This window comes from Pleurodeles waltl, chromosome 8 (assembly GCF_031143425.1).
Source record: "Pleurodeles waltl isolate 20211129_DDA chromosome 8, aPleWal1.hap1.20221129, whole genome shotgun sequence".
Lineage (NCBI taxonomy): Eukaryota > Metazoa > Chordata > Amphibia > Caudata > Salamandridae > Pleurodeles > Pleurodeles waltl.
Genome location: NC_090447.1, coordinates 1078663175 through 1078688995, shown reverse-complemented (window position 1 = coordinate 1078688995; position 25821 = coordinate 1078663175).

Below are 25821 nucleotides of genomic sequence, written 5' to 3'. Positions count from 1 at the left end.
ACAGGTCCTAATGGACAACCGGCAGTGCTGGAGAGAACTCCACTATCAACATTAGTAAGTTCTACACATGGCTATAATACTGCTTCCTTCTTACAAGCATCCCTTCCATTCAATACTGCCAAAAGGCAAAATATTTGTGACAGATAGACTGCCTGGAAAGATGATAATTACATTATCATGCACTAGAAGAAACAGATGGTAAAACAATTATCAAATATCTTAAGAATGTTGCAGGAGTATTACTAGTAATAAAGAAAATACCACATGCTGATGAAGTCTCCTGCAGTCAGATCAAAGAATCATTAAATGTTAATTTAATCCAATTCCAAATGTTGATTATGAAAGATATATTTTCAGTAAAGAAAGACAAAGAGCTTGGAAACAATTGACAAATTTGTGGAAAGACTTGATACGCTCAAACATTGTAAGTTCAACTAATTCACAGCTGAAGAAGCCATACGTCTTTAAGTCATAGATAATTATTTGTCAGACTCCTTCAGTTGTCAAATACTGAGTGAAACACTTAGGGCCTCATTACGAGTTTGGCGGTCAGACCGCCATACTGCCATGTAGGCAGTCTTTCAGACCACCCTATTATGGGTTACACAGGCTGGACTGCCAACCACCAAACAAAAAAGTCAGGCTGCCAGCAGCATGGAGGCCTGGAAATAGGCAGACCGAACTCCAGCACCGACGGCACAGTGACCAACCACTGACTGTATTACAAGCGCAAAGTCACCGTGGCAGACCCCCATGGGGGTCAGTCAATGGCATTCCACGGTCATCAAAGTAATACACAACAGCACATTGGATGAATTTGGAAATAACACAGCTGACACACATTACCATACTGGACACACCTGCAAAGGACAGTATAAAACACACCCCTACACACACCACAATCCTTTGCATTTTAACAGCAAGGCAGAGTGAATTTACTGATCCACACACCAGAAATTAGGCACTCCTTTTTTTCCAATATCCCATACAACACCCTGGACACACCTCACTCCATTCACACCCTATTGCACAAACACCCTATTTAGTAAGTCACTTTCAGCCATTTATTTATTTTTTTCCCACCATGTCACGTTGAAAAAAATCCCCTTTTTTCAGAAGATGAGTTGAGAGTCATGGTGGATGAAGTCATAAGAGTAGAGCCCCAAATGTTTGGAGCACAAGTCCAGCACACTCCTCTAAGTAGGAAAATGGAAATGTGGGACAGGATAGTTGACAGAGTGAATGCTGTAGGTACCACCCTGTGCACAAGGGAAGACATTATGAAGAGGTGAAATGACCTCAGGGGCAATGTCCACTCCCTGGTCCCCAGACACCAGCTGCAGGCCAAGAAGACTTGCAATGCCCCCCCTGTGTCCCATTACAGCTCTATCCCTGGAATGAGAAGGTCTTGGCCATGCTGCATCCTGAGAGCTCGACAGAAATACCTTGGGGAGTGGAGTCTGGTAAGTCGCAGCACTAAAAATGTCACAAAAATGGAATGATTAACATGCATGCCCATAGCTCAACTTTTGCCACATCTACTGTCATTCGACTCACCAGCCCAGTGTTCACCTGTCCAAAGACCCCTGTTTATGAACTTCCAATTGAAATGTACTCACCTAGGGGGGAGAACATTTGTCAAGTGTGTGTGGCACATGGACTGACATGGCTTCAGCTCCCAGGAGGTACTGTTACTATTACTCAAACCCCCAGCCCATGGTTTCCCTCTCCAAATACCCTTGTTTGTCAACTCACAAATGAGGGGTACTCACCTGGGAGGACACCATGGGCTAACTGTTGGTAAGGAGAGTAAGTGACAGGACTGTAAAGCCCAATAGCACCTGTTTCTACAAAGCCAAATATCAGCCCAGTATACACCTGACCATGTACCCCTGTTTGTCATCTCACTAATGCCCTTCAATCACCTGGGAGAATAACATTTCTCAAATGTTGCAAAGTAGAGAGAGTGACCTGACTGCAAAGCCCAATAGGCACTGGTACTCCAAGTCCAAACCCCAGGTCAGCATTTCCTTCTCTAAATACCTTTGTTTGTTAACTCTTAAATGAAGTGTACTCGCCTGGGGGGTTAACATTTCTCTAGGGTGCATAGCACAGGGACTAACATGACTGCAAACCCCAGGAGGCACTGTTTTAATAACTCCAGCCACTAGCACAGTGTCCTCATCTCCAAATACTCCTGTTTGTCAACTCACAAGTGTACTCACCTGAGTGTGGCAACATATGGATGGTGTGAGTAGTAAAGGGAATGACATGAATGCAACTCCCAGGAGACTATGATACTGTTCCCGCAGCCACCAGAACAGTGTCCACCTATCAATATAACCTTGTTTGGCAACTCACAAATGAAGTTTACTCACCTGCGGGGTGACATATATATAGTGTGTGTGTAGTAGAGAGAGTTGCTGGAATGCAATGCACCATAGGCCCTGGACCAGCAACTCCAAACACAGCAGTGTTTCTTTAACTCAAGACTCCTATTTATTAGCTCACAAATAAAGTGTACTTATCTGGGGGGGGAACAACATATTGTGACGCTGCGCCTCCCTGCAGCGTCTCTTTCTCCGACCGCGGTCGGATCGCGCTTCCGATTTTCAGAGCGCCGTCCTATGCGTTTTTTTCCCCGTTTTGGCAACGCGTTCCAGGAAGCATGTTTTGTGCTCCTGGTCACGTCGCCCTTACCTCTCTTAGGGGATTCTCTTCTGTCGGTGGTGGTCTCTTTCTTGTCTTTTTCTTTCTTTTCTTCTTGGTTCTTCATTTTTTCTCTATTCCTGCTGGTCTCCATGTTGTCTTCTTCCTGTTTCCATTTCCCAGCATGCCCTTTTCTTTTATACTACATCCTTTTTTCCTATTCTTTTCTATGGGCTTTTCCCAATTCAAGATAGTGTCGTTTCATTTTCCTGTGAGGTCACTTCCTGTTTTCCAGCATATAAGTCACTCAGTCTTGCCCTGCCTTGCGTTGCAAACACTTCCCTTTGGTGGTGCTCTTCGCTCCTGTTCGTCGTTCCTGTTTCGCTGTTGGTGATTTTTTGCCTTTTTTCCTGTTTTCAAGTCCTTTTTTTCCTTCCTTTTCAGGAGTTCCTGTTTTGAGGTTTTTTTCCCTATTTATTGGGGTTTTTCCTCTGGGACTCCTTCTGGAGGGTACGGTCTGCTTAGGCGTTTTCTGTCAAACTGCACTGTGGCTACTAGAAAGGGTCACCCCTATCTGGGATTATCCAGAACCAGCAGAAGACCAGGTGTCTTTTCCAATCCTGCACCCAGAGGTGAGAAGCCGTATGCAGTTCGTGACACATATGGATGGTGTGTGTATTAAAGGGACTGACATGAATGCAACTCCCAGGAGGCTCTGGTACTGTTACCACAACCATCAACACAGTATCCCTCTCTCAAAATACTCGTTTGGTAATTCACAAATTAAGGTTACTCACCTGGGGAAATGACATTGGTCAAGCATGTAAAGTAGATAGAATAACCTGACTGCAACTCACAGGAGGCAGAGTTTCTCTGACTCAAAACATAGAACAGCGTACAGTTGATCAAAGAGCCCAGTTTCGCAAATGACAATGTAAGTTTACTCAGATGTGAGCATACCATTTGTGAAGTGTGTGTAGTGGAGGGATTGACCTGACTGTTAAGGCCTGGAAGTCTCTGTATATGTCACTCTGGACACAAGCCCAGGCTCCACAAGCCCAAATAGCAATGTCTGTGAAATCCCAATTGAAGTACTCTTACCTGGGGGGGATACCATAAGAAAAATAGTAGGAAGCAGACAGAGTGACCAGAATGCAAAGCCCAATTGGCCCTGTTTGCCTAATACCAACAACAAAACCAGTTACACTTGCCTAAATCCATCTAGTAGAAAACTCCCAAATGAACCCTACAAAGGAGAGGGTAAAGTTTGACAAGTGTGTGAAGTAGAGACAGTGGCATGACTTGAACTCCAAGGAGGCACTGTTTCCCAAACTGAGAACACCACACCACTGGTCACTTGATCAAATATCCGTACCTGCAAAGCCAAATTTCAAGGTTCACTCATCTAGGAGTGACCACGATACAGATCATGCCTAACTCTGAGATGTGTCTGGCTACCTAGCTCCATCTTTACCTGCTAACCCAAGATTAAACTTTTGAGAACACGAAGGACATCTTACCCAGTGTGCAAAAAAATGATCCCAAAGGGCTCAAGATGCATCATCAGCATGATATTGGAAGGAGACACATTCACAAAGCACTGACCATGTGATGACTCCTGTAACATATGCTACAAACTCCTGGGTCTGCCTGCATCACATTCAACTAGGCCTCAAAATGGGCCAAAACATACCTTACCTAGTCATTGTTTAGCCTGCTCCGGTGGCAACAGGCCATCCTCCCAAGGGACAATGTCTTGCACATCTCAGCAGCTGTCTCAGGCAAGGAGATCTGGCACATTCCACAAATCTCATGTCAATACAACCAATACCATGTGCACATGTCAGAATAGGATTACCTGCAAAACAAATGTACATGGTCTTTGCGAAATGTCAATGAAAACCTTTGGAGGTAGATGTCACAATACAACCAGTAACATTGTATCTTTTAAATCAACAGGACGAGCTGCCACTGGCCACATAGAGGTCACTAAAGAGACTGCTACTATCCCTGTGAATGAAGCCCTCAGTGATGAAGATACTCCTCGACATCTAATCATGGAGGACGGTTCTGGCCCATCTGGACAACCTGGTCAGTCACAAACAGTGAGTCTTACTGTGGACATTATATCATCTCTCAGCCCAGTTGCCTCCACATTACGGGCAAGCATGCGTCCCCCCAACCTGTGTCCCTAGCACAGTGTCCCTAGCACAGTGTCGACCATCGTCCAGGATCCTGATTCACAGCACAACACCTCTGGTCCAGGAACCAGTTGGAGAAGGCACTCTGTGGCAAGGGGACAGGCATGTGGGTGTAGGGTACATGAGAGGGGTGCTGTGAGCCAGTAGGGTGAGGCCACTGTGGCTGATCTTGGCCAGGACACCATCAGCCACATCTTGGGGGGTCTATCAGGAGTCCACGGCGTGATGGGCCAGGTACTTTCAGAACTCCGGGAAATGAAGCAACTGCAGAGGGACTTCCATCTGGAAATGCGTGAACAGTGGGAGGCTCACAATACCAACATGGTCTCCCTAACAGGAGTGTGGAGGGTCATTAACCCACCCTGAGCAGGGATCAACAATATCACTCTACCCCTTCCTTTGGCTGATCTACACCAGGCCCTTCATCAGTGGCAGCCACTGGAAGGGAGGCCCTGTCAGGGTAAGAACCCGCGCCAGACACCCCTGCCTCTGTAGTAGCAGACCTCCCCACACACACACAAGCATGACATCTAGGAGGTGTGATGGCAAGACACCCACCACTGGCAGCAAGTGACCTCTTCCAAAATGACCTCCTTAGTGTACCACAGATTCACTCTGTTGACTGTACTTAAACCGCCTTCCATTTCTTATGGGAGGAGTACACTGGACTATGGACTTCCAATGGAGTGGCATCTACTCCAATGATTTCATCCACCATGACTGAACCCTTCACTTTTCTGTTCCATCATGCACCAATTTGTGTTTCTGCTCAAATTTTCAATACATCCACCTATCACAAAGTCATTTTCGGCTTGCCTCTGTTCCATCTTTTGCCATGTTGAGATGTAAAACTATGTGAAGAAAATGAGGAATACTCAAGATACCAATGCAAGGAGGGATATGTTGCAGGTACAGTGTCCTGCTAAGGATTACTACCAACACACACAAACACATTGCTAAAAGAGTCTGGTCACACCACATATTTTATTGCACTGTACAGCACGAAATGTCTGGACTGTCATAGCCAAGAATGTCTGACTCATATTGAGTCAAGGTACACATACCAAGGTACAGCCCCCCAGACCACAGAAAGAAGGGCCTTGTCAGACATTGTCCTGTAGAACAGGCAAACAGAGAAGTGGATGGTGTCACTAGTTTGAGCCTTATCACATACCACACCAGGGAAATACACCATCACATAAACCGAGGTACAAACAGAGGGCGGTACAACAGTGCCTGATTAACAGGCCCACCATCATCCAATGACCATGCATCTGGTGGTATAACACAAACGTATGTCAGGGTTGTGGCACAGGCATTGTGGCCTTCAATGATGAGACACATCTACAGCTACATACAGGTCATACATGACTAGTGCTTAGCCTATGTAAAGGGTAAATGCCTTACTTGCAATTGATGAGTACACATTGCCCACATAATGACACACATGATGCAACTGGCCCAACACAGCACACACAACACGTCCAACCTGCACTTCAGACCTTCCACCAAAACACTGTTCAAGCTGCCTTGGCATACACCCCAAATCTATGACCTACATTACCTGGAACAATCCATGTCCACTATGTATGTCAGAACAGCATCAGATACCTGCCAATGTCACAACTCTGAAACGCCCACATGAGGATGTCATGGTGAAGGCACCTGTACAACGACAAAAAAAAGGAGTATAGGAGTGAAAACATACATTTTACACAAATCACATAGCAAGCATCTGGAAAGAAAAGTACATTGCAATGAGACTGACACAAATAAAGCAGCATCAAGGTGGGGACATGTCAAAGGTTAACTCTTCAAGCAGCCTTTGGCTGAATATTGCAGAGTATCAGCTCCTTACTTGTTGCCAAAACACTCAACTCATCACATTTTCAGACCTGCAGTACATTGTACAGTCACACTCATTACAGCACAACATACTTACACTCATGAAAAGTCGCTGTTGATGAGATTTTCCTGCAAGTCAGCTCCATCCTCTTCACTACAGTCATCCTTAGTTGGCATTTCAGGAGTCTCACCCAGTGGCACTGCAGGCTACCTCTCCCCCTTAGGATGTATAGGTTATTTCTCCGCAGGGGGTGGTTGTGGAGCATGCAACAGTGATCTGATACACTTTTCCGGGTGAGTAGAGGAGGGCTCCATCAGTCCAGTCAAGACAGCGCAATTTGACCTTCAGGAGCCAAAAAGTCCACTCCACTACCTGCCTTGTTCTTCTTTGTACCTCATTGAATCAGAGTTCTTCTGGTGTAGTTGGATCACTTACTGGCATCAACAATCAAGGATGGTTTGTATTTGCGGAGTCTTCTGTTAAGGAATGTGACATATGTGCAACAAGTCACTCACTTCATGATTGGAGCACCAGACATTGCACACTCACAATCAGGAATAGATGTGACTTACCAGTCAACCAGGCCCTCTCTGGGTACAGTTGTGACATCAGCTGGATATTGTGCTGTTCTGTATTATGAAGGAATCGTGGCCTGAACCCAGATAGTGAGCACAGACCTGTGAAATATATAGATCCACCAAACAGACAGCTTGCATGTTGATGGAATTGAAGTTCTTTCTGTTGCGGTATACTTGTTCATTGGCCTGCGGTGGGATCAAGCCAACATGTGTGTCATCAATGGCCCCAAGCACATGTGTGATGCGTGCAAAACCATAAAAGTCAGCCTTCGCATGGGCTAAATCCTGACGTTGGGGAAACTTGATGTAGCTGTCCAGGTGTTTCAACACTGCTGAGAGGACATCCTTCAACACCAGACTGAACTTAGGTTGGGACATGCCAGCTGATAGGGCCACTGTATGTTGGAAGGACCCTGTGGCTAGGAAGTGCAATACTCGCATGACTTGTACAATGAGAGGTATGCTAGTTGGATAACTAATAGCTAGCATTAGATCTGGCTTCACCTGATGACATAGGCCCACTATAGTTTGCCTATTCAGACAGTAAAGAAGGATAATGTGGCATTCTTCCATGGTCTGAATGTCTGGCAGTGGACGGTAGACAGGAGGTTGTCACATCCTTCCTCTCACTGCATTCCTATGTATGACAAGACATGATTTCTAACATTAGTCATTATGTCCATAGCAACATACATGATGCATATCAATGATATCAAGTGACAAGGCATTTCTGAACGGATAGACATGGCAACCAGTACACATCACAGCTGCAAATAACACAAGGGTCTCATGTGACCCCCATGATTTTCTACACATGTCCACAACATGTATATGGACCAAACTCAAAGATGTGGGACACAATTGCCCCTCGATATGTGACTGGATATTCCTACAGCCAAAAGGACTGTTGGTGGGATTGGACTGTTACCCACTGTTAAATGCCATCTGTGCACTGCAACAGTAGGACCTACATGACAAGACAGGATAAGCATGTTTGTGAGGTCAAAAATACATTGTCGGATGAATGGTGCAGTTTAAAAAGCCCAATACAGCATCTCAGGCTGCCAAAATGAAGGCTGCCTGATCTACTCCACTGGACAATAGGAACCGCCTGCGACTGCCGGTGGAAGTCGTCACGGCGGTAGGCCGTTGCAACCGCAGCAGACACAGCCATAGGCTAACGTTGTTGTCAGTGGCAGTCATGGCCCAATGGCTGTGTCGGCCACAAACATGGCAGACGTGATCGCCATGCTCTGCAGATTCATTCAGTTGACTCCTGACACTGCTGCCAGCAAGATCTCCATGACCTGAGCTGCTGTGTACCACTTCTGGGAGCAATAATGTCACGTCCAGCATGGATAGGGTCCCTGTCATCTCTTCAGAGAAGCTGAAGAGGCTAGTGACTGAGATCCTACCCCTTTATGAAGAGCTCTATGGTTCACCAGAATTGCAGGAAAGTACCTCATGTGTATACATTTCTCTGTACTTCACCATCCTTTCCCTCTTCACGGGCTAGAATGTGGCCATGTGTGCCAGTTTGACTATTTATGTACCTGTTGTTGCAGTCTGTATGGCATTATTGGGAGGGACAACTTGCAGGTATTGGTGGCCAGTGCCACATGTTAGATTCACTCACATTGTGTTGTGTGAGGTATTTGGGGTCCTAGATCCTCATTGTGTTGGATGCACATAACTGTGTGAGGAGACATTATCTCCATCCACTGACATCTCTTCCTCATGATTGTTGTAAATGTCAGACAACATGTATGTGCATGCACCATGAGCTGAATGTGCATGTTATATGAGTCAGTTGAGAGTAATGTGAGCAATGTGTATTGTGCTACAGAGCTTTCTAAACACATCTGCCCTTGCTAAACTTTTGGAAGGCATATCATGACTCACTGGGCCCTTCAGGTTGCCACACACACCACATGTCAAATTGCTGTTGGCCACATGATGTACTGTCATGCATTGAAGTGATATAAATTGAGTGTTATGTAGGTTCTGTCAGCTCAGCCTACAGAGACTCGGGCCAATCACATGTATCTCCCAATGTGGGACCTACTCTAGGCTGGGGTAGGGTCACTGTGGCTATGCAACTGTGGCACTGTGCCCACTCCCTTTACCCCAGCAGATCCTGTCATGCGGCAATATGGGGTTTTGGTGGCAAATCCATCCCAGAATACCTCATTCCTTTGATTAGATTGGGAATGGGTACAGAGGTAAGTCATTAATCTAAGCCAGATGTGCACTTAACATCATTGTCAAGGTGTGTGTTTGACTCATGACAGGCCCCTTACTCCCACAGCTCTGTTGTCACATTCCCACGGTCATATTTGTACTGTACAGACTTATTGCACAAATGACAGTCCACAGTGCACAGTGCGTTGATTCCTATGAGGCCATGATAGGTGACTCAGTAGCTTGGTCACATAGCAGAAACTGTACAATGCATGCCTTTGTATGATGGACACATATGTCCAATGGAGTGTTCTGTTGTACAGGTACATAGCACAGAACCCCACCCCATGAAGTGACACAGTATGAATTTGTTATTGCACATGTCCACAGATGGACAGGGAAGACACTTTTTGTACCTATCATGCCAGCCCCTTTGTTGTTACTCATGTGTAATGTTTGAGTTTGAACTCTGACAGTTGCCTTTAGGGACTGTATGCAGAGAGTTATTCTCACAGAGTGTGAATGTGTTGGACCATTCATGCCTAAGGAGTTTACCCTCCAGAAGCCACATGTGTGATGTCTTTCATAGTGGCTCACATGACAGTACAAGTTGCTACAGCATGGGCATCCTGATGTCAGTAAGCTTACTTAGTCATTGTAGGGCCTGAGCAGGGTAGTGGGTTAGTCTGTAGATGGTAAAAATATATGTTTGTAGTCAAAAATATATGTCTGCAGACATGTGTGGTCTATGTGGCTTGTATGGGTCACACCTGGGGAGTAATGACTAATAGGAAAGTCCTAGCTTGATGTTACTGACATGTATGTGACAGCCATTTGTGATGAAACTTGTGATCATGATCTCTTGATTTGTCTTTTGCATCCATGCAGGTCAATGCCCATCAAAATAAGGAATTATGGAGAGCCATAGCCTGGAAGGTGCGGATCCTAGGGGTCCATAGCCGGCAGATCGCCCACTGCAGGAAAAGGTAAGAGGATCTGAGATGCTGGGCCTGGAAGATCACTGCAGTCCAGCCAGGGATGTCCTCTCAACGTTGGTGGGGTGCCAGTCAGACCATGATTCCCCTAAAAGCCCACATTCTGGCGGTGGCCTATCCCGAGCTTTATGGGTATTTGATGGCAGCACATCAGACACAAGGGGGTGCATCCAGGGCATATTTTTGCCTGTCACATTGGCAAGAGTTAGGTTCTGACAGCACCCCTTGTCAATTAAGGATGGGCCATGTGTCATACAGTAGATTAGTTATTGTGTAGACATGTCATGTGGTGCATACTGATGTGTCTTGCCTATTGACCCATGGACCTAGGACACAACTGCGTAGAATCCACAAACCACTCGCTCTCCAGGGATGACACATGGCTGGGTACATTGATCAATCAACTACTGTTTGTTGTTGTAGTGTGTGTCATTTCTATGCAACAGGCTACTACTCCTCAATGTTACTGGCTACAGGCAAGTAAGTGATGGATCACTGTCCTCAGCCATGTTTCTGGGTAAATGGGTATATAGGCATCTCCCACCCAGAGGCCAATTATATTTAGCTTATGACAAGTGCTGGAGCCTCACTGCAGTCTGTAATGTGAAGATGGCCAACATACATGTGACAGAGACTACATTGTTCTTTGGGTCAGTTATAGATCAATACTTTCCCTTGGTAAGTGGGCAAAGTCCATTAACATGATTTATGTGCCATCAATGTTTCCAACATTCCTTCTGCCTACATGTCAGCATGTGTTCCTTTCTCTTTTGGGAAACATTTGTAAGCTGCTGTTTCATGCATGGTCTATGTACGTTGATGGGATGATGTCTGTATTCCCTAACATATATGTGCATGGCAAACTGTGTGTGGAATAGGACATTTACAATCAGGGTACATTTCATGTTGTGCCATAGACACAATGGGGGTCATTCTGACCTCGGCGGTAAAAGGCAGTTACCGCCGGTCAGAAGACCGCCATAACACCGCCGCGGCAACCCTCCAGGGTCATTCTGACCCACAACTGGCAAACCGCCAAAAACCCGACCTCCACTGAAGACCGCCACATCAGCGGTCAAAGATAAACTGGAGATGACCAAGCCTCCACCGTCACGCCAACAGAAATACGCCCATGCCATTACGACCCACGAATCCACGCGGCGGTCTTTCAACCGCGGTATCCCATTGGCGGTACACGCCGCCGCGGTCAAAATACACACACATCTACAAAACACTGCCACATTGGACAATTACAAATACACACACCTGATACACATACAAACACCACTCCCACACAATCAATACGATATAAAACACACACCCACATCACCCACAAACCCCCACAAATCGAAATTCAGAGACAAGGCGCAATACACAGAGAGAGAGCATAGGGAACGCAAACCACAACACACACAGGAACCCAACATCATCCCCCACACTACATATACGCACAAAACACCACACACCACTACACTCATCACCACAAACACCACCCCACACCTCATCCACACCACCCCATGGCACCCCAAAGACACCCCAGGTTCTCGGACCAAGAACTCAGGGTCATGGTGGAGGAAATAATCAGGGTAGAGCCCCAGCTCTTCGGCACACAGGTGCAGCACACCACAATAGCCAGGAAGGCGGAGCTATGGCAAAGGATCGTCGACAGGGTCAACGCTGTGGGACAGCATCCCAGAAATCGGGAAGACATCCGAAAGCGCTGGAACGACCTACGGGGGAAGGTGCGGGCGATGGTGTCAAGACACAACATCGCTGTGCAGAAGACTGGCGGCGGACCCCCACCCACTCCACCCGAATTCACAGCATGGGAGCAAGAGGTCTTGAACATCCTGCATCCTGAGGGCCTCGCTGGAGTAGGAGGAGGAATGGACTCTGGTAAGTCTAATCTCAACTACTTCCTCCCCCCCAACCACCAGCATGCCAACCCACACCCCCACCCTCACCCCCAACCCCCCAGCACATATCCTCCCTGCTAATGTCTCACCAGCACAACCCACCCAAACCAACACCAACCCCTGAATGCCAACACTAACCATGGACACCCATCACATAAGCATGACCACTGCACATACCCATCCCCCCCCCAAACCACCCTCACAACTCCTCCCACAAGGGAATGCTAGCACTGGGGGACAAGGGCACCAACAAATCGCACGCCATGGCACACACAGAAGCAATAACCATACTCTTTTACCCCTGCAGGGCCCGAACGCCAACACACCGGCCCGGAGGGTCCAGAAATGTCCATCCCACTCCCAGAACAGGCCCCCAGTGATGACAGCAGCTCTGTCGACCTAGACCCTGATGACCAGCCCGGACCATCGGGGACCTCTAGACAGTCGGTTCCCCTCAGGCAGCCACAGGCCACAGCAGACCTACCCCCCTCTGGAAACCCCAGCACAGCACCCACCCAGCGGGCCCATGCCTCTGTCTCCAGGACAGGTCAAGCAGCGGTGTGTCTACCACTACAGGGCACCCAGGGCAACCCACCACCCCAACAACAACAGGGACATGGGGGCAGTGGTAGTGGACACACAGGCCAGGGGACAGAGGCCCAGGAACAAAGGGGAACTGGGAGGGCTGCTGTGCGACAGAGGGAGGACAGGCCTAGGGAACCCACTGTCCAAGAGGCCCTCACCACCATCATGGGAGCGTACCACCACTCCCAAGAGACGATGGCGACGGTCCTGGCCAGGTTCCAGGAGATCCAGGCCATGCAGGAGGGCCAGTACATGGGGTTCCGGGAAGAACTGCGCAGCATCAGTTCCGCAATGGGTACAATCGTGGTGGCACTCAACCAGATTGTCACCACATTGCGGGACCATGTGGCCCCCAAAGGGCCCCTGCCACTAGCATGGAGGAAGAACAGCCCACCACCTCCGCCGGCGCTAGTGGTCAGGAGGCCCCGACACAACAGCAACGGGCCACCCGGACCCCACCCCCTGCAGAACATGAACCACCCCGCAAGAAAGGCCTGAGACCTAGGAAGAAGACAGAGTAGGATGTCACGACCCCCGCCATGCACGGATCCACCCAGATGACATCCCACTGTCCCACTTGTGCACCCTGTCCAACCTTGAACTGCCCCTGCTCCACCTTCCACAGGCATATGGACAATGCACCTGTGCGAACAAGACTCTGGACTCTGCCATGGACATGCCTCCACCATCACCCATCACCCTTTTGGAACTATACACCAATTGTTGCACTTCAATAAACACAATTATTGCACAAAAACCATCTGGAGTCTGCTATTTATTTTTTTAAACCAAATGTATTCGATATAACCAACCAAAAATGTCCAATTACATTGTGATGACAACATACCAGTGTCACACAGCGGTAGTCCATGGGGAAATAAACCAGAGGGCACTCCGTGGGGACCAGATCACTGAAATAGGAATGCAAATTCACAACTAAGTTACCATACATTGGGGTGACAGGTCAGACAGTAGAGAGCCAGTACTGTTACAGATATAATAAAATGCAGGAGTAGATTCTTACCCGTGTGTTACTGGAAATACTGCAGTATCACTCTGTCCCTGTTGTCTGTGTCGTCCTCTTCGTCTTCCTCCTCTTCACTCTCCGCAGGCTTCACAGCGGCCACAACACCACCATCTGGACCATCCTCCTGCAGGAAAGGCACCTGGCGTCGCAAAGCCAGGTTGTGAAGCATGCAGCAGGCCACGATGATATGACACACCTTCTTTGGTGAGTACATTAGGGATCCACCTGTCATATGCAGGCACCTAAACCTGGCCTTCAGGAGGCCGAAGGTCCGCTCGATCACCCTCCTAGTACGCCCATGGGCCTCATTGTACCGTTCCTCTGCCCTTGTCCTGGGATTCCTCACTGGGGTCAATAGCCAAGGCAGGTTGGGGTAACCAGAGTCACCAATTAGCCACACACGCTGTCTCTGTAGCTGTTCCATCACATAAGGGATGCTGCTATTTCGCATGGCGTACGCGTCATGCACTGACCCTGGGAACTTGGCATTTAAATGGGAGATGTACTGGTCAGACAAACAGACCACCTGGACATTCATCGAATGATAACTTTTTCGGTTCCTGTACACCTGCTCATTGTCTTTGGGGGGGACCAAAGCCACATGGGTACCATCAATGGCACCAATGATATTGGGAATGTGTCCAAGGGCATAGAAATCACCCTTCACTGTAGGCAAGTCACCCACCTCAGGGAATATGATGTAGCTCTGCATGTATTTCATCAGGGCAGACAACACTCTGGACAATACCTTTGAAAACATAGGCTGAGACATCCCAGATGAAATGGCCACTGTAGTTTGAAATGATCCCCTAGCCAAAAAATGGAGTACTGACAGCACCTGCACTAGAGGCGGAATCCCTGTGGGTTGGCGGATGGGTGACATCAGGTCTGACTCCAGCTGGGCACACAGTTCCTGTATAGTGGCAGTGTTGAGTCTGTAGGTGAGTATGACATGTTGTTCTTCCATTGTCGACAGGTCCACCAGCGGTCTGTACACAGGAACATTCCTCCGTCTCCTCGCAAGTCCCAGCGGACGGTGCCTAGGAAGGACAACATGGAGCACAGAGTCAATCAACCCACAGGTAAGTTCCCACAGCCTGCACAGTACACGAATCTCTCTGGATTGAATGGCTTGTATGAGTGTCGATGTAAGGCCTAGCCATGTGTGACGCAGTAGGAATTAAGCCATGTGGGCCCTTGAAATGGCGGCTGCCTGACCTGTGAAGTGTGACAATGTGAAGTGAGGTCATTGCGCTGGCGTGGCACGCCGTGGCGGTAGGCGGTCGGAGACCGCGGCGCAAAGCAGCATTGGTTAACATTGAACCCTATGGGTTTCAGGAGCCAATGACGATGTGCGCCGGCGGTCGCGGTACGCACCGCCGCGGTACGCACCGCCGCGGGCGTGACCGCCATTTTCTCTCTGCTTAATCACACGAGACCTGAGCATCAACAGGAGAGGACCTATACTGCAAGTGCTGCTGTGACCTCGGTCTGGAAGTGACAATGGCTGCTGCGACTGGGGAAAGGGCCCCCGCCTTCAGTTCCGAAGAGTTGGAGAAGCTCGTGGACGGGGTCCTCCCCCAGTATGCGCTACTCTACGGTCCTCCAGACCAACAGGTGAGTACACGGGGGCCAATGCATAGTGGGCAATGCCTGTGATGAGTGGGGTGGATGTACGATGGAGGGGAGGGGAGCGAATTACGAATGCATGGAACGACAGATGAAAGCATGTGCCACATGGCAAGTTTGGGGAGGGGGGGCCACTCACATCGAGCATGCAGAAAAGTGATGATGTTTCTTTTCCCCCCCTGTACATGTCACATAGGTCAGCGCCCATCAGAAGATCGATATTTGGCGTGCCATCGCCAAGGACGTCCGGGCCCTGGGGGTCCACAACAGACGGGGCACCCACTGCCGCAAGAGGTGGGAGGACATCCGCCGCGGGAGCAGGAAGACCGCCGAGGCTCTGCTGGGGATGGCCTCCCAACCTAGGAGGGGTGCCAGTCGTACCTTGACCCCCCTGATGTCCCGGATCCTGGCGGTGGCCTACCCCGATTTAGATGGGCGCTTGAGGACATCACAGCAGACACAAGGGGGTGAGTACCAGCACATTCAGCTATATTTGCGCGCAGTGGAGGTGCCTGGGTGGGGGAGGAGGGCTGTTGGTATCCCTAGGCCAGGGCGATTTCTGTAGGCTAGGCCCCTCCGTGAGGTATGGTCCTGTGCCCCCACCCCCCATCTCTGTAGGGTGCCTAGTAACGCTATTCATGGACCTGTGTATTCTGTGTGGGCAGTTGTCGCCCATAGGCTTGTAGGGCATGTCCCAGTGAATGAGTAGTGTACCCCAAGTGCGCAGCGTAGTGCAGGGGGCTTCTGTGTCTGTCCTCTTCGCCAACGGTGTCCCCAATGCATGGACTCAACTTGTCTTTATTTCTCAGCCCCCCCAAAATTTTCTTTGTTTTTCTGTGAATGTGTGCATTAGCATCATCAGGCGGAGGAGAAGTGGCATCGGCGCAAGAGGGAGCTGCATCTCACATGGCCCCGGAGGGCCATGCAACGGACTCCGACATGACCAGTGAGACGGAGGGCGAGGGGGGCTCCACCACGGGGACCCGTGCAGACGTCAGTGACACCGACACGTCCTCGGATGGGAGCTCCCTTGCGGTGGCGGCAACATCCGTGCCCACCGAAACTACAGGTACAGCCGCCACCCAGCGCACCAGCTCCGCCCTCCCAGCAGCCCCTCGGCCTTCGGCCCGTGCCCGCACGGCCTGGAAGGCGGGCATCTCCTTCGCCCCAGGCACCTCAGGCCCTGCCCCAGTCACCCCAGCTGCCCTCAGTGAGGAAGTCATTGACCTCCTGAGGACCATCATTGTTGGGCAGTCTACCCTTTTGAATGCCATCCAGGGTGTGGAGAGGGAGGTGCATCAAAGCAATGCATACCTGGAGGGCCTTCATTCGGGTCAGGCTGCCCAGCAGCGATCGTTCAACGCTCTGGCCTCAGCACTGACGGCAGCGATTGTCCCTGTCTCCAGCCTCCCTCTTCTAACTCCCTCCACCCAGTCCCACTCCCCTGTTCCTCTGCCTATCCCATCCACACCTACAGACCAGCCTGCACACACCTCAACACCCAAGGGAAGCTCATCCAGACATAAGCACCACAGAACACACAAGCATTCACACAAGCAACATACAGATGCAGACATGCCAACAGCCACTACCTCCTCTGTGTCCCCCACCTCCTCGTCTCCCTCCTCCCTCCGTGACGTCTACACTCACACCTGCATGCACACCACCATCAGCCAGTACACCCATCACCAGCACACCCTCCAGCCGAGTCCGCACACATGCAGTCACCACCCCCACTGCCATGTACACGTCCCCTGTGTCCTCTCCCAGTGTGTCTGTCACCCCCGCTTCCAACCCACACAAACGCAGGCAGGCACCCAACCAACAGCCAGCCACCTCACGTCAGCCTCCAGCCCAAGCACCTGCACCCAAAGACACCAGACTTGACTCTCCTACAACCACATCCTCTTCCTCCACTCCCATATCCACTCCAGCTACCCTTCCCATTGCTCCTAAAAAACTATTCCTCTCTAAAGTGAACATCTTTTCCTCACCTGACCCACCCCCTCCATCTCGTAAGAGTTCCAAAAACACCTCAGCCACCACCAGCCCAGCAACTCCCAAGAACGTCGTGCCTGGTTTTTGGAGTCCGCCCTTTCCTTGGGCAGGGACATCGGCCAGCAGCAAAGGCACAGCCAGCCCTCCCCCCTGGGAAGAGGAGCAAAAAACTGAAGGGCAGGCGCGAGAGGCCTGATACGCCTGCCCCCAAGGAGGGTAGCCTTGCACCGTCACCTGCCACATCGGGTAAGGGAGCCAGGGGCCACGGAGAGTCTGCCAAGGAGGGCAAGGGCAGCAAAGCGCCGAAGGCAGGGAGCAGCCGACCTGGCCATGAGGGCCCCACCAGCCCCATTCCAGGGGTATCGGAGGAGACCCAGGGCCCCAGGACTCCATCACAGGAGGGCCCCGCAACGGAAAGGTCCTATGCTGACTGAGCGGGAAGTATTGGCCAGGTGTGGTTCACTCGAAACACAAGACAGGCACCGCTGAACAGGGCCCGCCAAGACAGGCACCACTGAACAGGGCCCCGCCAAGACAGGCACCGCTGAACAGGGCCCGCCGTGAGAAGCACCGCTGAACAGGGCCCCGCCGTGAGAAGCACCGCTGAACAGGGCCCGCCGTGAGAAGCACCGCTGAACAGGGCCCCGCCGTGAGAAGCACCACTGAACAGGGCCCCGCCGTGAGAAGCACCACTGAACAGGGCCCCGCCAAGACAGGCACCGCTGAACAGGGCCCCGCCGTGAGAAGCACCGCTGAACAGGGCCCCGCCGTGAGAAGCACCGCTGAACAGGGCCCCGCCGTGAGAAGCACCGCTGAACAGGGCCCGCCGTGAGAAGCACCGCTGAACAGGGCCCTGCCGTGAGAAGCACCGCTGAACAGGGCCCCGCCAAGACAGGCACCGCTGAACAGGGCCCGCCGTGAGAAGCACCGCTGAACAGGGCCCCGCCGTGAGAAGCACCGCTGAACAGGGCCCCGCCGTGAGAAGCACCGCTGAACAGGGCCCCGCCAAGACAGGCACCGCTGAACAGGGCCCCGCCGTGAGAAGCACCGCTGAACAGGGCCCTCCTGTCAAGCACCGCTCCGCTGGGCCCTCCTGTCAAGCACCGCTCCGCTGGGCCCATTGGCATGCCCGGTTCTGTGTCGGGCAGGGCTTCACGAGGCACTCTGCCCACCATGCCTCCTCCATGACCAGTGGACTCTGTAATCCACCTGATGGACTGTGGCTTTGCACTCCCCAGGATGGCACAGTGGGCAATCCACCCACTGTAGAGACTTGAGAGACTGTGGCTTTGCACTCCCCAGGATGGCACAGTGGGCATGGAGGCCCTTCGTGGATCTGGCGTCGTGGACTCATGTGGCTGAGGTGCCCCCCCTTCCCTTCCCCCTGAGGTGCCAGTATTTTATTATTGTGATGCCCCAGCAGTGTTCTCTCCAATGGACTCGATCTCGTGTGTGGGCTTTGCCCATGTGTTGCTGCACATTGGCCCACGGACATTTGAACTTTGCAAAAATGTGCCGGACTTTTGCTACTTGTATATATATAGTTCTAGATGTGTAATAATTCTGTATATATTGCTAAGTTCGCTATACTTCATTATTGCTATAATATAGTTCTATTTTTACAATCATTGCCTTTTGTCTTTGCATTTTTGTTTTGGGGGCTTGGGGGTGTCACTCTGACTTTTTAATCTGCATTGGTGTGTAGGTATTTCGGTGGGGGTGAGGGTGGGGGTGGGTGGGTGGCGTATGTGTGTGCCCGTAACCTTTCCTCCTCCCCCCTCCCCTGTGTCGTGGGTGCAGTACTCACCGTTGTCGTCTGCGGCGACCTTCGTGATCCTGGAAGATGAGCAGGAAGGCAATGGCTGGGAGGATGTGGAGTTCCGGTTCCATGCTGTTCCGATTCCGTGTGGAGTGTGTCGAGGTGAGCGTTTTCCATTGGAAATGTCTGTTTCCGCTGTGTTTTTATCGGCGGGGCTCCCGCCCCGGAAAAGGTGGCGGATTGGTGAGTCGTGATAGGGTGGGCGGTACATTGTCTGCCGCCTGGCTGTTGGCGGGGACCGCCGCGCTGTTTGTTTGTGCCTCCGTGGCGGTCGGAGTGTTAAAGCGGTGGCCTGTGTTGGCGGTTCCCGCCAGGGTCAGAATTCCATTTTGTGGACCGCCAGCCTGTTGGCGGGTTGGCCGCCGCTTTAACACTGACCGCCAGGGTCAGAATGACCCCCAATGTGTCACCATTGTTTATTGACTGACATTCCCTCATGTATCACAGCATGTCATTTGGCATGTACAACGGCAGTAACAATGACGTACATGACAGGAAGGCCTAGATGTTTGAGCCACAATGTGAAATTCTATGCCCTTGATATGGCATCATGTAGAAAAGTGCACTGCACATGTGTAATGGGTAAGGTTTGTGACCTAACTGTTGGCCAGCATCATGGAATGACTTGCAGTTATGTTGGAATCACGTGTTTGGGTACAACCATTTATCTACAGACAGACATCTGGGTCTGCATGACCACGATGGAGACATTGTTGTAGCTTCCAATTGGGCAATATATTGAGGGACTTCAACAAGTACTATCAAATCCCTGGGCCTCTCAAAATTCCTAAGGACTAATGGTGTTTACTGATGTACTCAGACTATGTCATTGTAAAGGGTGCCAGATGTTAGTGGTAATTACCCTTTGGTTTGCTGATTCAATGTGTAACATATTGCACATGATGTCTACAGTGCTTATTTCCATGCTACATGTGTGGCCTATGTGAGCAACATTAAGACTACCTCAAAGACTCTACTGGTACAAATATCACTTGGTGAAGTGTGCATAATGGAACTTCACCCAGTGTGACATGAGTATTTCCATGTCACCTTCTCCAGGCTATTGTACTGTTGTCAGCAACGTGGCATGATTTAGGAGCATCATTTCTTATTGTTGGGTCATTATTTATGTGAGAAATAGATGTGTGCATGACCTTGTATGGGATCTGTGGGAATGCATTTGGAATTGGCCTACTATTGTATGACAACAGGTAACTGAAGTCTGCTCCATGGGTCAAAGCTTTGAGGGTGATGGGGTCTCCTACTTGTTGAATGGTGTTTGTTATTGCACAACCTCAGCCATGCAATTGTAGTTGTCTGAGATCCTGATTTTCCTGTGGCCAACTGTTGACAGTTCAGATGACATGCATGCATATGGTATGTCACATGTACGGGCCACTTGGTTGAAATTTGTTTCTGGGGCCCACTTGATATCATGGTGTTCTTATTCAGAGCTGTTGTTCAAGTGTGATCATGGGCATGTGATAACCCTATTTCTCTTTGCATTTGCAGCATCAGCACTGGCAAGCAAAGGAGACGTGGCACAGCCAAGTTGGTTTACTAGACCACCTAGTGCTGTAATTTTTAAGGTAGCTTGGTCGAGCAGTTAGGTCAATCTTGGAGAAGTGCAAAGCATTAATCTTGCAAATCACACACTCAAAGGAATAATTCGAGACCAGTTTATAAAAACACATCAGATTTTATGTAATTTTGAAGCACAAGATCATCAGAATTAGTTAAGTACTTTTCAAGGTTTTAATTTTTGTATTTCAATAAAAAATAGTCTTTTTGTCTGTATTACACACCCTAGGAATTAATGAAGGATAACCTTCAAAAATACATATAAAATCACACAGAGAGGGGGTCATGGCCAAGCGAGCCATCATGGTGGCCGCATTCTGAAGGGGCTCCCGCTCCTCCGATATGCCAACCAATCCTACCTGACAGCAGACCCTCCCCACCAGTTAACACGAGTGAGGAAGACACCCAGTGATGGGGGAGCCCGTTACAGCCATCGGTGGAGCAGGGGAGGACCGCCCGCAGGCGGCGGACAACGCAAGACCTGGGCCGGCCCTCCAGGACCTAAAATTGACAGACCGGCGCTCCAAGTGAAGGTGCAGCTGCGGTGAAGGAGGAGGCAGTGTCCCTGGTGGTGTCTGGGTGCCAGGAACGGTGGTGCCTGACTGTTTGTACAGCGGAGGATCGAGACCCTGAGGTGGGCCCATAGCGGTGGTGGTGGTCCCATTGCTTGGTGGATGATGCAGGAGGTGGCAGCGTGGCCCCAGCGATGACAATGGGCAACCCTGACTGAGGCGGCCGGCTTGGGACAGAGGGGAGAGTGTGCTCCACGGCTGCCCTAAAGAACTCCGGGGCAGCCTAGGTCGGACACCACGACAAGGCCAGAACCGCAGCGAGGTGAGGCCTTCTTCAGCCCGTGATTAACAGTGCCCAAGGGGGGGAGAGACAGAGTGAGCTCTGGAGTCACTGTGAGTGGGGCAGGACTCGGCCTTGCCCTTGAGGCCCTGGGCCCCTCCTTCCCCCGACTATCGACTGCTATCGAAGTCGGGCTGTTGATTCAGCGTGCTGGGGCTCCCAGATTGGTTGCAGATGCATTGCTGGTGCATGGCCAAAGTGGAGGAGACACTCTTGGGCCCTGGACTGGCTGTTTATGATGCCTTGCTTACCTGCTCTTGAGGGCTGATGCCCCACTCGCAGCTGGCCGGACTAATCCTTGACAAGGCACAGAGTGGCCGGGCACTGCCTTGGAGGCCTGAGATCGAGCAGATATGCCTTTGGCGCACTTCAAGTGGATCCACAGGCATTCACCCGTACCAAAACCAGGCGAGTGTTAGCTGATATGCTCGGAGGTGAGTGCTGGAGCCCCTTTTGATCGGGGGTGTCGTGCTGCGGCCTTGGTGTGTGGTGACCAATACATTGAGTGGCAGTGCAGTCAGCAGCCCAGGTAATACTGGTATTTGCTCCTTGATGACCCTCTCTCCTTTTGGGGGCTGGCTGCTCGGTTGGGCGCACTCAGAGACATGGGACGTGACAAGCCTCCCATACTAAGGTGGTGCAGACAAAAATGGATCAATATACTGTGCCTAGAGACACCGGCCTGGGCTCAGCACAAGGCGCAGCGAAAGAGGCAGAGTTGACCCCCCACCCGCCGGATATGGCGACGCTTCTACAGACGATCCACGACTCAAGGGAGGCTGTAGAGTCCAAGGTAGATGGAGTCTGCGTGGACCTCTCCCTGGTGCGTCAGGACCTCAGGCAGATGGCTGAGAGAGTGACAAAGACAGAGACTAGCATTTCCACAGTGGAGGATGAGATGGCCACCCTCCAGACAAGGGTCTTTCATCTCACCTCCAAGGTGTGATGTGGTCCGGCTCTTCAATTACAGGGACCAGGATGCTGTTCTGCTCGCTCCCAGGCATAGGTACGGTACTCCAATACAAAAACTCTGATCTTCCCAGACTATGCTCAAGCTGTTCAACAACATCGAAGATCGTATTAAGAAGTCAAGCAGAAACTGCGGGCGCTGAACTTGCGCTACATGCTCCTCTTTCCAGCCAAGTTGAAGGTTATCCACGCCTATTCTACCCTTTTCTTTGAAACACCGCAGCAGGATTGGGAATGGGTGATGGAGCAGCGGGAATCGTACCCCTGGAGTGGATCTTCAGGGGGCCTCGTGGACGGTTCTGTTGCTCTGCCACTGAGGCCGGTTATAGAGGCCCGTAAGCGCCATTGGCAGGGGGGACAGGTGGGTGTTCTGCGCGAGATCGTTTCAAGGTGTGGATCAGCCACAGGCAGAGACGTAGGACACCTCTCTATCAGACACACCGGACATTTTTTATTCTGATGGAGGCCATCCTTGACTGATGCTCTGAAGAGACCTTGACCCACAAACACTGAGGTTGTACAAGTACTATGCACTGATGTATGGCTGAGGGGGCTTAATTGTGGTGGCGGGTCATTTCCATCCTGGAAGGGCCTGCGGGAGTGGAAGGGTTGACATTACGGTTGAGATTTATGGTGTCAGGTATTGCCCCCTCTTATTGCTAATGTGAACGTAGGAGTCAGGCGGAGCATACGTACATGGGCAGGAGGTGCCTCTTTGCAGATTATCTGACACCTCCACGAGTTATCACAGATTTCAAATGTTTATGGGGCGACAGATACTTCTAGGGAGGAAGTGTGGGGTGGGAGGGAGTTGGGGGAAGGGGACTTGTTCCTTTTAGTATAGTAGTTACCACTGATTGCTGTCTTTAAGTTCAGATGAAGACCACGTGTATGACTGATGCTCTCCATGCACAGGTTCTGGGACACTGATGTAGAGTAAGTGTTGGTTTAGAAAGCTTCTGGCATTATGGTCTGCTGCCCCCATGGGTTGCCCTTTGTCCATCCGGGTGCCTCGTGGGCTGCACACATCCATTCCTACACTGAACATGATCTCAGTAATTTCATGGAATGTTAATGGGCTCCTAGACCGCATCAAATGAACTGCAATACTTAGATACATTAAGAGGCATGTCCCCGGGGTGGTCCTACTACAGGAGACACATTTATAGGGGACCCACTGCTCCTTCTTGGGATGTTTTGGATATGACATAGTCTGCCACTCTGGTTTCACGCGTGGGTCCCGGGGAGTGGCCCTGTTGTTACACAAGTCACTACCTCTGACAGCGACTAAGGTTCATGAGGACCCCCTGGAGAACCCCGGGGCAGCCGAGGCCGGACACCATGACGAGGCCAGAACCGCGGCGATGTGAGGCCTTCTTCAGCCCGTGATTAACAGTGCCCAAGGGGGGGAGAGACAGAGTGAGCTCTGGAATCACTGTGAGTGGGGCAGGACTCGGCCTTGCACTTGAGGCCCTGGGCCCCTCCTTCCCCCGACTATCGACTGCTGACAGTGACTAAGGTTCATGAGGACCCCCTGGAGAGGTACATTGGAGTGGAGGGTCAGATAGAGGTGAAGCAGTACAACTTGTTGTCCTGCTATGTTCCCCCAAATCTCTTGCAGCCGACCTGTGAAGCCCTTGGATCGCTGTTGGCGCCCCTGTCGGCCGGCTTTACACTAGTCAGAGGAGATTTCAATGCAGTGCCAGACCCCCTTGGGGATGACTCTGCAGAACCCAGTCCCGCCCGATGCCTCTGATCTGCGTGCCTTAAAACTTGGGCAGATTTGTGGGGCCTTTGCATGAGCGTGCCTACACCAACCAGTCTGCTGCCCATCACACTGAGGCTCGAATTGACCTTATGTGGGTTCCGGCAACAGATGTGATGAACCTGAGGTCAGTTCAGATCCTCCCCAGGGGTAAATCTGATCACGCATCATTGTTGGCAGATTGGGGTGCTGGGCACCAGGCACAGCAGCCCACCTGGAGACTCAACGCTTGGTATTTGAAGTCTTTGGAGGGTGCAGAGTTTGTCGAGGAGGAACTTGAGGCCTTCTTCCGTTGCAATGAGGGCTCAGTGGATTTGAGGGCGACTCTGTGGGCGGCATGTAAGGCAACAATTCGTGGCATTATTAAAAGCTACATCTGGGGACAGAAGCAACGCCAGAGGGCAAAATGTGCTCAGTTCGAGGCCAAGATACTAGAGTTGGAGGGCCAGACCAGGCACTTGGATACACAGGCAGTACATCATCAACTGGCCCTGGTGCGGTTTGAAATACACCAGATATCCCTTGAGGAGGCCAAGCAATGCTGGCAGGCGTCGACCAGCAGAGTGTATGGGGTGGGGGATAAGTCAGGCAAATTGCTCTATTGGCTGGCAACGCGCGGAGCAGCAGCCAGGGTCGTGCCAGCTATACGTGATAGGGAGGGAAACACCCAAGTGGAATTGGAAGCAATAGTTAAGGCCTTTACAGCTTACTATCAAGACCTATATGCTAGAGACCCCGTGCCGCATCTGGCAGAGGAGGGCTCTGTAGTGTGGGACCTTCTGGTACCGACTATCCCGTCTAACCTTGTCCAGGATTTAGACCAACCATTGACAGCAGAAGAGGCAGATGCTGTGATTTCTGAGCTCAACGTGGGGGAAGGCAGCATGCCGAACGGGTACCCAATATACTACTACAAAAGGTTCCAGTCAATGTTCGTGCCTCATCTTCTGAACTTTTTTGCAGATGCTCTGTTGAAGGGAGCTTCTCCCCCTAAGCTAGATTGCACTACAATCTTGGTCCTGCTGAAGGAGGGGCTGCTCGCGACCAATGTGCTTTGTGTCTTCCAATCTCCCTTATCAATGCTGACATAAAGATATATGCCAAAATACTGGCAACACACCTCACCCAATCTCTGGCCCATCTCATTCATCCGGATCAGTGTGCCTTATTGCCAGGCAGGAGTACGCAGCACTGCATCCGCCAAGTTCAAGTGGCCTTATCCCATAGTTT